Here is a 12,471-nt window from a genome sequence, read left to right on the forward strand (position 1 = left end):
CATTTGTTTTTAGTCTACCTCCCTGTGCTTTAAGCAGACCACAGGCTTGTAGATCAAGACCTGTCACTTCTGGAAGCTGTGTAACCGTGGGCTTAGGAGAACTTGTTTCTTTGGACACAGAATTGTGCTGACTTGATTACACTCCTTCCAGTCAGATTAGATACCAGGTATTGGAAACATGGATGTCTGCATGAGACTAAATGTATCCTCAAAAATATTCATGTACTTAGCCTAGAAAAGTGGATATTGAGGGAGGAGAGAAATGTTCTTTTTTCATACCTTCAGGTTGAGGTGTTTACTCCTTAAGGTAAAGGGCAATACTTGCCCAAAACGAGTATCACCAGCTAACAATGAATAAACTGGAGTAGTACATTTTGAGCCATCAGAAGAATGAGAGTTTAAGGTGATGATTTAATTAGAATAGCTGTATTCTGTCCTCTGTTTTTCTTTACTCTTTTGTAGGTTCATAGGTGTGGAAGGAATCTATGCGGTCAGTGGTGAAGTAGTCACAACTTCAGCAAAATTGTATGCCGGGGTGAATGAAACTTACGAAGTCCTTATACCGCAGCACTGATGTGGCTCTGAAGATGGAGAGTAGTACGCCTGGCAGAAGTAGGCACTGGGGGAGTGTTCAGAGATAGAAACAGAAGAGTTGTGCTGTCAAGCAGAAGACTGGGGACGAGGAATAGCAGAGTGGAGGCTTTGGGGCTATACCAAATAATCTCTGGAAGAATACATGAGATCAAAGTTAAGGAACTGGAGAGGTAAGCTGTGGACTGCATGTAGGGAAGGGGAGGAGGAGAGAAATGAAATGAAGCAAGAGCAGTTTGGGCACCTAGTATGTGTGCTATTTGCACCACATACCAAAAAAAACCCGCCGTTACTGGTTTTGATCATTGAGGTGTTTCAGTCATAGAATCATAGAATAGTTAGGGCTGGAAAGGACCTCTGGATGGCATTCCTTCCCTCCAGTGTATCAACTAAACCGCACAGCTTGATGACATCGGCAAACTTGCTGAGGGCGCACTCAATCCCACTGTCCATGTCAGTGACGAAGATGTTGAACAAGACCGGTCCCAACATCGATCCCTGAGGGACACCACTCATAAGCGGTCTCCAGCCGGACATTGCGCCATTGACCACAACTCTTTGCATGCGGCCAGCCAGCCAGTTCTTTATCCCCCAAGTGGTCCATCCATCAAATTGATGTCTCTCCAATTTAGAGACAAGGATGTCATGTGGGACAGTGTTGAATGCTTTGCACAAGTCCAGGTAGATGATGTCAGCTGCTCTGCCCCTGTCCATCAGTTCCATAGCCCCATCATAGAAGCCCAGCAAATTGGTCAGGCAGGATTTCCCCTTAGTGAAGCCATGCTGGCTGTCACCAACCACCTTGTTGATTTTCATGTGCCTTAGCCTGCCTTCCAGGAGAATCTGCTCCAAGATTTTGCCAGGCACAGAGGTGAGACTGACTGGTCTGTAATTCCCTGGGTCATCCATTTTCCCCTTCTTGAAAATGGGGGTTATATTTCCCTTTTTCCAGTCATCGGGAACTTCATCTGACTGCCATGATTTTTCAAATATGATGGACAGAGGTCCAAAGTTGCTCAGTATGTCTTATATAAGTTTCCATCTAAATTTTACACCAGCAGTAGTAAATAGTGAAGTTAGATGGAAAGGTATGAATAGTAACTATTCTAATACATGTTCATTTTTTAAATATGTATATACCTATGCACAACCCCTATCCCCATATTCTACCCTCTGTGATTAATACTCATCTTTTTCCCTTTTCAAAGAGTAAACACAGAACATAATTAAATGCATACCCAGAGCTTGAAAATATTATTTATTCCTGTTCATTCCTAATTAAAAACCACCCAAAATATGTAGATGTCATGTAGGTATTTTAAAAGCAATTTCATCTGAGGTTTTTCCCCATGATTTCCAAGGTAATTTTCTTCAAGGAAACCACTGAAAATGCTGTACTGTGGTTTGTTACCACTAGGTGGTGCTGCCATTATAGTATTCCTTAGAAGTCTGTGATTATGTATCTATGGAAAAAAATATACACACAGCTAAAAGCAGTCTACTTACTATAGCTTCTTAAAGATAGAGGAGCTTTGTTATACTTGTGTGACAAGGAATCTTAGCCCTCATATGTGTAAATGCGCTCAACTTGTGTTCATGTTTTGCATATGCTTGCTTAAAATGGGAATTTGTACCTAACTATTGTACAGTATGCCCAAAGTTTCCTGTAGGCCTCGTTAGAGAAGGTCCAGCCTTTGCAGTCTTGTATGCTTTCTACTGAGAATTGTATTTTACACTGTTAATCATTGAGCTTTGATACCCTACCTGTTATCATGCAAAATTCAAAATAAAGAGAGTTCCTACTCTGAAGAGATTACGGACTAGGTGAGATAAGAGTAAAGAAGGCAGGAGGTAATTGAGGGAAATATTTTGGGTGTTTCAGCCACTATCGTAAATTAGAGTCTTGCATTGCAGAAAACAGCAGATCTTTTGACACCATTTAAAGGGGATTGTACCAATCTTTGCAATGTTTGAAACCAGCTGTTTGCTGCCAAGTGTTTATCTAGTTGGGAAACATTTAAATTGAATCGTAAACTGGCTGAAGTAGCCCACTTCACTCATGAAAAGAAGGCCCGAGTCAGGGATTTTGGAAGGAAGTATCCAAGGGATAAACAACTGCAAGAGAGTATTTACCACTGCAGCTAAGGTTCAGGATAAGATCTGCTTTTACCATTTTATTGTTTCAAATCAGTCAGCTGTAGAATTGGTGTCTAAACCAGAAGCTAAAAGGCGTGAGCATATTGTTCAGATTTCATTGTTTCTATATTTCTGAGAGGAAAAAAATTTAAACATTTGGAAGTATGAACAAAACATTTTTCTTAGGGGCAAAAAGTTGTGTGCTCAAGTTAACTTAGCTCAAGTTAATTGTATTTAGTTTTTGTTTTTTCAGAAAGCAAGTGGCTCAGGCAGCTTCAAGAAACCAGTAAGCAATAGTAACTGGGGTACATTTAAAGTAGGCTAAATTTCTTTGTCTGTAATATGCAAGTAAGGATTTGCATTCAGGTTGCCACTTGTCAGCTGAACTGCAGCAGGTTTGTAAGGGCTCTTAGCTCCTGACAAGTACAAAATAATGCAAGGAACCTACAATAGAGAATAGTTAAGTAAAGTTATTCTGTCACAAGCCAGGAGTATGCACACAGGCAATACCAAACTGACTTGATAAACATTATCTTAATAATTTTTCTGAATATTAACTTTCATGGGAGGTTTGCAGATTTGTAAGTGTATGCTGGGACACAAACTGGAGAAGGTATAATAATATGAGATAAAGCGATGCCCATATGAAAGTATTTCATATATGACATCATAAAAAAAAAAAATCAACCCATCCAGAAGCAAGTAATTCTTTGCAAGTGGTCTGAAAAATAGTATCATATGGTATCTTTCCCAATAGGAAATGTTGTTCTTAAAATTTGAATTCATGCCAATATATGAACACCATTTTTCCGGAGGTGTTTATGGGAAATGTTAAAGAACTGTAGTCAGAGAACATGACTAACGTGTTAAAGGAACTGTTGATGCATATATAATACATCAGCATTGACACATCCACTATTACTACCATCTAGTCTTAAACATAAGTTTATTTAGGATGAAAGAAATTGTACATGGAAAATCTAGGGTGTGCAATTAAGTAAAACACCTAGAATATACATTAAAGATGCTAATTTATGCTAGAAGAGAAATCTTTCAACTGGGTCTAAGGGAAGCTGATAAGAACTTTCCTCAAATAAGGTATTAAGTAATAGGATAAGATTTCAGCCATGTTTACATTAGCAGCTAGGTTCCTTTTGGCAATTGATTGTCTGCTGTTTGTTTTTCTAACTGAATTAGTGCTTACTTTGATTTCCAATTGCAGGTGCAGACAAAGAGAAGATGAAAAAACATTTAGAAAAGTCTCTTTTACTCTCAATAGCTCAGCTTCTGAAGGTCTTTGTCTCCTTTATGCAGATAGGGGTAGTCACTTGAATTTGCTTGAAGATTCCCAAATACTGCAGAGATAGTCTCATCCCAAATGGAAAAAGGAAGCATTAACTTTTGATGATTAGAGAATCAAAAAGGTATGTAGGGAATTAGTTACATATCTCTGTAAGGGTTTCATTAAAAATTTTCATGTAAGGTAACACTGAAAAGGCAATCAGTATTTCACTATGACATAGATGGTTCTTTTGTGTTATTGTCACAAACTCATATATAATAAATGCATAGTAATCATGACAACTATCAAATACCAGTTGTTTTCAGATGAAGTTGTATGAAAAAATATACCATTCTTTTCACATAGAATTAAGGCACAAATTCATCCAAGAAATAATCATTTACTGGTTGCTGATCATCTCAATTTTGCAGTATAAATGGCTATCAGTGCCAGAAAGTGGGGGCAATTATTTGTTTCACTTCTAGCCTACATAGTATTTTAAAGGGGGTTACAAAAAATCCCAACTTTGCAGATTTTTAGGACCTTAGTCTCAGCTGGAAAACTTTCTGATTAATGATTGATCACTTTCTCACCAGGTAAGACTGCATTGGCTACATTTACCCATTCATTGGCTCTGAGAGATTATGTCAATTCAAGAAAGATCTAATTCAGCCATATTACTCCACCAAAGCAAATGTCTCTAATGCTTGAGTGTTTGCAAGTCTGTCATTTTCAGGCCCACAGTGAACAGTTTCAGTGTGTTGAATTCCATTTTCTGAATCTTCTGTTGTTGGGTCATCATGATTGATAAGGCATTATTGGCAAATGTATACTAAAGATTAATGTTTTAATCTGTCATGACACTGGGCCACATGTGAATGCATGAGTAGTATTTGTAATGACTGCAATTATATTCATGTATGATTACATATTATGATATTTATAATTGTTTTTGGTGTTGGCATTTTACTATCTAATAGTATGGGAGAGGGAGAGAGCAAATGAAATTTATGCAACTATTTGGCTAGAAACAAATTACAACTAGAACACTCTCCTCGTTCTCCTGACACAGAAAATAGTGTTCTGTTGATGAGTTTCTGCCACAAGAAATGATATCAATTGTTAATTCAGGTAAAATAAATTCAATTACAGAAAAATGTATAATGAATGGGGAATAATCTTAGGTTTCCCAAATGACAGGTTAGGTCAGGCCTCTAAGGCTTTTTTTATTGCACTGGCTGCTTTTAAGTGGAGAAAATCTTTCCTAGGCCTTTGCTTTACTTTTATGACTAGTACTTCAACTGCATAGCGTTAGAAAAAAAGAGGAGAAAAAAGTTTGTTATTTTTTAGATGTGTTTAAGATAATGCAACAAGTGGAGGCACCCTCCAGTCCTTATTGGTTATCAATATGTACTTGGCTTCTAAAGTTTGGAAGTCTGTTGCTGGACAGTTTGAGTGGAAAAGTGATGTTTAGCCTCAAGACCAGGGAAAAATGAGAATCCATTATTTATTTCTCAGGGATTTGTAATAGAGTATTTTTTTAAGGGGATGGCAAATCAGAAGAGGGTAAGAACTGCTAGCTAGAAGGTGCTTTCCTTCGTTGGTTCCTGTGATTCTTGTTGGTGTTTTGAGTGACTAGTGGTTTTGTAACCAAGAAGCCAAGAGAAACAGGTATCAAAGACAGTGATGGTTCAGTATATTCTTCATGGCCAGCTGGAAATTCCTAAAGGATGGATAGGAACCTGTAATTGCAAGAAAATGGGGGACTAGTTACTTGTGTCCAAACAACTCTCTACCCTTCTGTATCAATGAGCAGGAGCATGTAAAATGTATTTTAAAAAAAGAGCATAGCTGATCTTATCAGCTTTATCAAAACATGTCTGGGGCACAGTTTCATCCCATATGGTATAAAACCAAAAACTGTGTGTGTTTGTGTTTTCTGATATTTACATAAGAAGAAGAAGACTTGTTTGCTCTGAGTTTTGTGGATAGGATAATTAATTAAATACCTCAAAAAAACATTTAATTAATGGCAAAGTCAAACCTTCTTGTTCTCCCCTCCTTGAAAAAAAGCTTCCCATATATAACGGGAATATCTAATTTCAGTAGAAAACAGTTGTGTGGTTTCTAGGATTATCACACCTCTATGAGACTATGAGTAGATGTAGTACTGGTTGAATTTGCAACTGACTTGTGCCTATTTGTTGCTCTGCCTGGGGAATGGAGGATTGCTTGCCTTGCTAAATGTTTACCATGTTAGGGAGGGATATTGCTTGGTTTTTTGCCTTTTTTTTTTTTTTTTTTTTTTTAATCTAGGATATCAGAAGATCAATGAACATCCATCCATCCAAAGGATAATGCTATGCAAGTTTATTCTTACCTAGGCAGTTTGCCTTTTGTTACTGTGATGGAGCTCACTAGTGTTATGTAGATTGAAAATACTGTTCTCTTACAATAGTTCCCTTTGGGGTTTCTGTTTGCTCCCAGTTTCTGGAAGCTAAATATGAGTAGCTATAGTATGCTGTGGCTTATTTTCTCATATCTATTCGGGGGTATGAAGTCTACTGTTACTCACAGTAGTGTGACAACAGTATTGGAGCTATAAACAAGCTAATGACCTCAGTAAAGCGGGAGTAGATGAGGAGCAGTCTATTCCAAATCCCCAGAGCTAGAATATAGAACTACTACATCCTTTGGATTTGAAAATATCAGATCACAAATGATGGGGTTTTTTCTTTTTTTGCAATAAAACATTCAGCATTTCTAAAATCATAACATTGGTCTAAATGGTACCTGGGAAAAAAATGTATAAATGCAAAATCCATGCAGACAGAGTAGGACAAATTAAATGAGTTTGATTTTGCCTTTTTTTTTTTAAGGATAAACATATTTTTGATTTTTATTTGAAACAAAATATCTGCAATAAGCAATTTCTCTTTCATGCCTCTCTTTGCATATAAAATGGAATTAATGGATGGAAAAATGTCCTTTTGAGAAAGTGAAGGGTAACATTAGCAGTCCTAGCTGGAAATTATAGCTTGTTTTCACAGTTTCAGATCCCTGTTTTAAGCAAGAATTTGACATATATATTCATGCAGGTTCCTTAGTTTCCTCAAAGGTATGAGATGGTGACAGGGAATGGAAATATCAAAGCCTTTCCTTCATGGAATGTTGAGTTCCTCTATTTGGGTATTTCTGGATATTTTCAGTTTTTTATTTAGGCTGCAATGGGTATGTGAGCATTTGAACCCATGAAACTTTATTCCTTTATAGGGAATGATCTTTGAGAAGCTTAGCAAACTTCCAACTACTCAAACTGTCCCATTTGCTAAAGTGTTGGAGGCTCAGGCTTCCAGCACAGAAACATCCAGGTTTAGTTCCCACACTCAGCCCAGCTTTGTGCACAAAAGGTTTGCTCTGGTTTCTCAGAGTTAGCTGGTTAAATGAGGTTAGTCTGGCACCATGCACTCACTCATTTTGGACCACGTAACTTCGATTCTATGAAACATCTGTCTGGATGTGGAGATACGAGATTATCTCCTCATGTTATGCTTCTCTTTCTTGTCTTTCTCATAACTGTACTGTATTTTGGTCAAGTTTTTGCCATATATCAAACCAGGTGATGCTGATTGTGATCACACTGCCCTGTCACTCTTAGGCAGGAAAGAGATCCTCACTCCTCTTAAACTGCCAGGGTTGTACCTGCAGTATGCAACAGCTGTATGAAGTCTGCATGAAGGGATAAAAATGGGGAGAACAAAACATTTAAGGATTCTATACAGTAAAGACCCCATGTCTCACATGGAAAGAGCTTTCTGCTCCTATTCAACAAATTAGGAGCAGTGGGGGGAAGAGTAGGAGGTTCTCTGGTTGTTTTCCAAGAAGCACATTTTTGCAATATAGAAACTAAATTTATCTATAACTCCTTATTCAAGAGAGAAGTCTCACGTCTCATGTCTTCCCTTAGCTTATGATTCAATGTCATTATCATCAGAGTATGCAGAGAAAGAAATGACCGTGAATAATGCCTTAAAATAAATAAAAATGATAAAGCAATGGCTTGATTCCCCCTGCCCTTCTTTGGCTTTGAGTTTTTGGGATTCAGATTTTAATGTAATTCCAAAAAGTGGAGTTTTGAGAGAACATCCTGTATTGCAAAATTCCTAGTAAAGATGTTGAGATGCTGCAGCATTTCCAGACTTGTTCTGCTTTCAAAGTAGTAGAAATAGTATGCATTTCTGCCACTTGTATAGTGATATGTTAAGAAAAAAAATTCACAGCTTAAGATATTTAGTTGGTTTATCTGGTAGAGTTGTCTTGATGTTTATCTTTATTCCTTCTAGCATGCTGATGACCATGATATCTGCATACACAAGGCTGTGACTCATTAAACTGTAGAGGATGCTTACTTTAAGACTCTGTTTTCTGCTAAATTTGGCAGGGACATTTCAAGATGTCAGAGCATTGAATGACATATAAAAATGTCATATAATCTGTGAAGAGAAATCCACCAATTCTAACTTTAAATTCTAAGTCTTCATAGTATTCTGTTGTCAACCATGGATCAAATATTTGTCTATGAATCAAAGAAAACTGGTAATTTACTGAAGTTGGAAACAGCTAAGTATCTGCAGCAACTGAGTACAGTATGTAGAATTTCGGTAAGAATCCAGGTTGGAATAGCAGAGTTCACATTAAAAACATTTCAATGGGATCATCTCTTTTCTTTCAGAATGGCTTACGCTTTATGCCTGGTTTTCTAAGCGTGTACTATCTCTGTGCATGGTCTCACATTATTTTTAAGGTAGAATATTTGAGTGATGCAGCTGGCATTTAGATAATATGATTCCAATGGATGAAGGCTTACATACAGTAAACATCTACTTTAGTTCTCTTGTTCTTTTTTTTCAAGTAGAAACTAACTGTTTGGTGTGCACCAAATAGTGATATAAAAAATAGAGCACATGCATAGTTTGAAAAGTTCCATAATGTCACTATAATATCCAGAAGCTTTGTTTTCCTATATAATATTTGTTTACTACAAAATCAAACATGCATATTGATTTACTGTTACTAAAAACTAATGACTCTGAGAGTGGCTTTTGTAAAGATGTACAGTTAACTTTTAAATTACTTACTGTGGTCTTTAACTCTTTTGAGGTCTTTATTATTTTTTGCTGAATCTTTATGAAAGTCCTTAGCAGAGTTGATAAAGCCAGCTGGTGGAAATGACTGAGTTGTTACAGGTAAGAATCATTTTCTTGCATTTGTCTGTATTGTATTTTCTGCAGTTCAGTCCTTGTCCAGGACAGGACTATTATAAATATCAGCAATTACTAATCAGAATAGATTGTAGTAATGATGTATTTAATGCATGCAGAAAACTGCACTTTCCCAAACTGGAAAGTTACCCTCCTCAGTTTGTGAAAAAACAAATCCAAAATGCCAAAAGCAATGAGTTGGATCATTCTGAAAACAGAACAAATCTGAAGTGGTAACAAGCTTACAGTAAATGAAGGTGAGAGAGCTCTTGCAAATAATTCGTAGTGAATGAGTCACTCAATTTAGTTACCAAGGAAATGAAATGAGGCTATCAGTAAAGGGAACTGAGGAGAATGACATTGCAATTGGGGCAGCTGTTACCATTGCATAAGCCTACCTTGTATGGTCATCGCTAATGTAAAACCTTGCAGAGGTATGTTTTATGGAAGATGTTTTCTGGGTTTCACTAATATTTTGTGCTGTTAATGTTGTATTCTCATCATGTGATAATACTTTGTGTGACTCCACCAGATTGGCCATGTGTTCAACCACAGCTATAGACAGGGATAAACTGGCCCATCTATTAGAGTACATAATTAATTACAGTTTTTAAGATATTTTAATAAATAGTAGGCTTCTGGAATCCTCACAATAATTTCCAAAGCAAGCACATGATTGACTTCCCTGCTCCCTTTTTGACTGATAATGAAAAACTAAAAAAAGCTGTTTCATATGTGCCAAGTCCCTTTTTTTCTCATGATGGGGCACATAGAAATTTTGGTAAGTTTCTTGGAAATATAGTGTGCAAAGCTTATGGAATATTCCCACTCATTACTCCATTTATTAGTGAAAGGTAACTAAACTGTCACAAATTCAGAGCCTAAGATGAATTTGTGGTTGCCAAATCCACATAAGCAGAAAACAGAAAATAGCTACATGCATCTGAACCAAGCATCCAAAATGTTACAGGGATGGAAAAGAAATTTGATCTGAATTTTGAAATTCAGTGAAAAATCTGGCAAAGTTTTGAAATCCCAGTAAGATATATCATGAACATGACAGTTCTCAGGAATTCCAGCAAGCTTGCAGTCAAGGAACAGTCCTCAGTGAGGCAGGTGACAAAGTTTTAATGTGATTTTATTTCTTGCCTCTTCCCCCTTTCTGAGTGAGGGAGTCTTTATGAACTAAACTAGCAAAGCTTTCAGATTTGGAGCCTTCCCTGTGCTAGTGTATTGGTATTTTTTTGTATTTGGGACACAAGAAGAGTCACTTAGGTATCATGGTCTATTTCTCGTAACAAGGTAGTGAAGAGATTCAATAGAGGTTGTGGATTTGATAGATGTGGGAGAGAACACCTTCTGGATGCTTTTTTAAAATCAAAGTTGCTTCATCTTGCTTTTGTTTTAAGGAACAGAACATATAATCAGAAAGGTTTTATCTATTGTATTTTATGTCAGAAACTTCCAAATCTTCCCAGCACCTTTCTGTGGGAGAGCAAAGGGAGTTTGCATAAGAATAGTCAGTCAAACAGGAATGCTAAGGCAAACTAGATAATGATGAAACTGATGTCTGAATTACCCTTGATAATGTTATCAGGTTAAAAGGAAGGATACCAGTCACCTTTGCAAGCTCTTCCTGAATGTTATCCCAGAAGAATGCGTGATCTGCAGTGGAAAGAAAAAAGTAAGCAAGCTGTTTAAGGCAAGTGAGGTTGGAATCAGAACTATTAGATAATAGATTTTGTGTAATTTATTGTTTTCAGTATATTGGATTTACTGTCTTAAATTAATCTTTCAACTGACATCACTGTAACAAGGGAGTGGTACTGGCAGTAAGTGAGGCCAACTGACTTAGGTATTAGGGCTAGAGTCAAGAGTCAGAACAAGACTATGGATCCAAACAAAAGGCTCTGGGGTTGTTTAAAGTGTGAAGGTCAGCTTTTAATACAAACAAGAAATCCTGATCAAAATAGATCCAATAGAAATTGACAAATTATTTACAAGAGCTATCTCACCTTTATTTACTGTTGGCTCACTTTCACATCAGATTTGTTACATTTTCAAAATGAGCCAACTCTTTTTGCTTTTTGTGTGCTTTATATTAGTAGTCAGGGAGGAGGGCTTTAGGGTTCTTTGGATAATTTATAGCAAATAATATTATTTAGTGTGAATAGAAAAAAAATAAAGAATTCAATAATAATATATTTACCATAAATATCTCTAATTAACTAAGCTCTAGTAAATGTTTTAAAACCACAATAATTATATAAACTTTGGATCAGAACTCCTTGCTGAAAAAAAAACAAAAGTCAATCATCTTAATGAGTTTGTTTTCTCTGTAACTGGAACAGAGAATATATATTGCTAGTTCCATGAATGGCAGAGACCATTACTATTGTAATTTTAAAATTATTTTATTTAAATGAATTAGATTATGCATGAAAGATTTTGCCACTGGTAGCTGGGAAGCAGATACATTTTGATTATCACAACTTGTAGCTCTAAACACACAAGCTACAATAAAAACATTCAAGTCAAAAAATAAAGATTGACTGAATTGCTGAAATCACTCTTTAAAAAATAAATTTTTAGACCAATTTAAATTAGGAAAGCTTCCTGCTCCCAGATGGACAAGCTTGGCAAAGCAGGAATAATAATAAAATAAAAAATAGATGCAACAACAATTTGTGCAATTAAAGGAATAAATTGTATCTAAGCTACAAAATAATAGACTCCAACCCAGCAAGCACTTAAACATATGCTTAATTGTAAACAGGTGAGCAGTTCATCTCTAACAAGACAACTGAGAAGTGAAATGCACTTATGGGGCTGAGGCCTAAGATAGATATTATTGGCTAGAGTATTAATCAATTAAGAAAGCGATAATAAATCGATGGTAGTAAGTACATTTTAAATACGTGTGATTGTGCTATTGCTTTTGACAAATTTGTTTCTTTCCTATGAACTGTGTAAATGAATCATACTGTCACCGAGGAGATGGACTACAGGTAGGTTTCATAATCCACCTGGCTGCCTTAACTTTAGCTATTTAAGCTCTTCATCTGATCTCCCTCTGTAGCTAAGGGGGAAGGGAGACGTTTCTGTTTTACCTCTTATCATCCTTCTGAGGTACTGATTTATCTCTTCTCAATAAAACAAGCCTAAGTGACTCAGCTTAAATGAAACTAGATAAATATAGCT

General features: G+C 36.5%; 1 long non-coding RNA gene across 1 annotated transcript; it reads left to right on the plus strand.

The window, feature by feature from the left end:
• Window positions 1-466: 466 nt before the first annotated feature.
• Window positions 467-11,612, plus strand: LOC133273084 (uncharacterized). The gene is made up of 4 exons (XR_009744650.1): window positions 467-764; window positions 4,042-4,151; window positions 9,170-9,255; window positions 10,241-11,612. It is a non-coding gene; the product is annotated as an uncharacterized LOC133273084 (long non-coding RNA).
• Window positions 11,613-12,471: the final 859 nt, after the last annotated feature.

The sequence above is a fragment of the Pezoporus flaviventris genome, unplaced genomic scaffold (assembly GCF_033815535.1).
Source record: "Pezoporus flaviventris isolate CSIRO_AGI_PZ_B2104156 unplaced genomic scaffold, CSIRO_AGI_Pfla_v1 ptg000001l, whole genome shotgun sequence".
Classification (NCBI taxonomy): domain Eukaryota; kingdom Metazoa; phylum Chordata; class Aves; order Psittaciformes; family Psittacidae; genus Pezoporus; species Pezoporus flaviventris.